Consider the following 3072-nt stretch of genomic DNA (forward strand, 5'->3'; position numbering starts at 1 on the left):
GGCTCAGGTAGACATTTGTTCCAGTAAAACTTTATTTGGGAAAATGTCAGCTGAAGAAGTTTAGAAGTAGCTCTTAAGCAACGCTTAGTTTGAATCCATTAGGTCCACAAAGCTGGATAAATATGTACTTGAGAAACCATCACATTTGGACCAAACTATAAATAATAGAGAGTATGATCAAATTCCAAATAAAAAGATTTAAGATACTCATTGGCAAAAAAAGTTTGGAAATGTGAGCAATCGACTGATCAATATAATTTTTTCCACTATTCACAGAATTTTAGGGAAATAAGATCAATAGCATTGTTAGGAACAATAAGGTTTCCTTGTTACAAGTAGGCACCCATAGATATAAGCCTGTATAAAGATTGCATCATTAACTATTAAATTTAGAGGATACTACATGCTTCAGCAGCAAGTATACTCAAATTACAATACAGAGATTAACATGGCACTTGCACAAGTACAATATGAAAATTTGAGAAGTATTCCATATTTTTCATTCTTCACATGCAAGAAATGAAAAAAAGTGATTAAAAAGTTGATGACAAAATTACAAGTGTAACAATACCCGTAATTCATATAATTAAATTAAGTTTGACATCAGTGTATTAAATCACCTCAGAAAGGTGTTTACATAGCATAAACTTTACAAAACTTTTCAAAATAGACAACATTGTCATTTTATCCCAAAGAAAAATAATATTAAGACCTAGAAAAAAAGGACTCAAACTGTTTCTATATGGAATACAATCCAAAAGGACACATTAATGATCCTATATATTATAAAATAATATAGAATTCAAAGTATATCTAGGAGAAAATAAATTATGAACATTATGCAAACATAGAATATAGAATATTTTAAAATATACTTTTTCAGACAAGCACCAGAAATATTTTAGTTTCTGTACTACTCATTTCAACAGGTAAATTAAAATTATTTCTTATTAAAAAATCACAAACTCTGAAGAAGTTATTATACATGTTTACAAAAACTATTGAATATATTTTTCCATCCAAGGCAGGCAATTCACTTGGAAGAATTCCGCGGAATCCATGAATTTTTACAGTAAAATTTTGGTGCTGCCGGGCACTGGTGGTTCATGCCTATAATCCTAGCTAAACAGGAGACTGAGATCTGAGGATCATGGTTCAAAGCCAGCCTGGGAAGGAAAGTCTGTGGTACTCTTATCTCAAATAAACCACTAGAAAACTGGAAGTGGAGCTGTGTCTCAAGTGGTAGAGGGCTCACCTTGAGCTGAAGATCACAGGGATAGCTCCAGGCCCAGAGTTCAAGCCCCATGACCGACCAAAAAAAAAAAGATATTACTTTTATTTGGATTGTGAAAATATTTTGTAGGGACACAAAAGATGGACTTGCATTTTTGAAATTTAAGAAACTTAACCCGACCATTAGGACTTCGGTGAACAATTTGTACAGCCTTTCACAACTTCATAGCGGTAGTGATACATACTTATCCTTTTGGCAATATCAAATACAGTTTCTTCTATGTTGTTCTTCAGGCCTGGATTTATATAATAGTTCAACAGAAGGCGATCCAGCGTATATTTGCTATCTCAATTCTCAACATCAAGATATAAGGGTGTCAAGAGTCCTTTAGTTTGGGGAAGTGTTACTGTGTCTCAAGCGGTAGAGGACTCCCCTTGAGCTGAAGAGCACAGGGACAGCACCCAAGCCCAGAGCTCAAGCCCCATGACCGAACAACAACAACAAAAAAAAAACCCACAAGAACAACAAAAATCAAACAAACAAAAATTTTTGGGCTGGGAAAGTGGCTCAGTGGTAGAGCGCTTGCCTTGCATACATGAGGCCCTAGGTTCGATTCTTCAGCACCACATAAGCAGAAAAAAAAGCGGGAAGTGGTGCTGTGGCTCAAGTGGTAGAGCGCTAGCCTTGAGCTGAAGAGATGAGGGACAGCGTCCAGGCCCAGAGTTCCGGCCCCACGACCAGACCAAAAAAATTTTTTTTAAAAAAGAGTCCTTTAGTTTGGGCATTGGTATCTGTATCAAGATGAAGTAAGAAAGAAGCCACTCTGGTATTATTCCACGTATATGCACTGTTCAGGGGTGTCCAGTCATCTACAGTTATTGCATGTGCCGCTTGAGACACCAACTCACTGACAATGTTTAATTGTCCACCGTAGGCTTCTCGAAGAGGGGTATACTTATCATCATCCCTACTATTCACATAAGTGGCCTTTTGGGAAAGAAGTCTCCGCACTGTAGTAAGCTGAATATTTTCGGCAGCACAATGAAGAAATATGCTTGGATCCTTCTCCAATTTTTTTTCTTGCAATTGATACCATTCCTTACTTTTTCACCTTGTTCCCCATATTCCTAAGAATTGCCTAACCAGAGACTTTGAGTGCCAGTGGGAATGAGGTGTCCATTTATTTCCCTAATTGTTCACATTGGTTGAACTGGTCAGAAATATCTGGTGAATTTTCTGTAACTGTTTATTCCCCATGATTGTTTTTTCTCTTTTCCCAATTTTACTATTCGAAATTATTCTAACTGGAGAGTAGGGAATTGATGGAGAGCAGAGGAAAGATATTCCTCCATATTCAAATGTACACACTGAAAATGAGGACCAGTGATGTCTTCATGTGCAGCTTATTCTAGGCATGAGAAAATAGGAAATAATGTCTTCTATATAAATGATTTGGGAAATGGCAGAGCAAAAAGTGAAATGATACAACCAAAAATATAAAAGCAAAATAAATTAGGATAATTATGGAGCAATCATATTATCTATGAGAACCATGAAAGGGAGAGAGAAATAAAGAGACAGATGTGTAATGACGTAGCTAGCCACAAAATAAATGCCTCTGATCAATTTGTAGAGCAAACAAAATTTTATTTTTTAAAAGAGATGGAAATCGAATTTATGTATTTACTTGAAGTTAGTAAATACATTTTTAGTAGCCTACGTAAAGAGACATAACTTTACCAAATTACAGACAGTAAAATAAATCCTTGATAGTTCTAGTAACAGATCTGACTGAAATCAGTTGAATCATACTTTTCTTGTACAATGAAGGAATAAGA

General features: G+C 35.5%; 1 pseudogene; it reads left to right on the forward strand.

The window, feature by feature from the left end:
- Window positions 1-403: 403 nt before the first annotated feature.
- LOC138824129 (U6 spliceosomal RNA) lies at window positions 404-500 on the forward strand (annotated as a pseudogene).
- Window positions 501-3072: the final 2572 nt, after the last annotated feature.

Source organism: Dipodomys merriami, unplaced genomic scaffold, assembly GCF_024711535.1.
Source record: "Dipodomys merriami isolate MVZ:Mamm:240054 unplaced genomic scaffold, mDipMer1.0.p SCAF_1264, whole genome shotgun sequence".
Lineage (NCBI taxonomy): Eukaryota > Metazoa > Chordata > Mammalia > Rodentia > Heteromyidae > Dipodomys > Dipodomys merriami.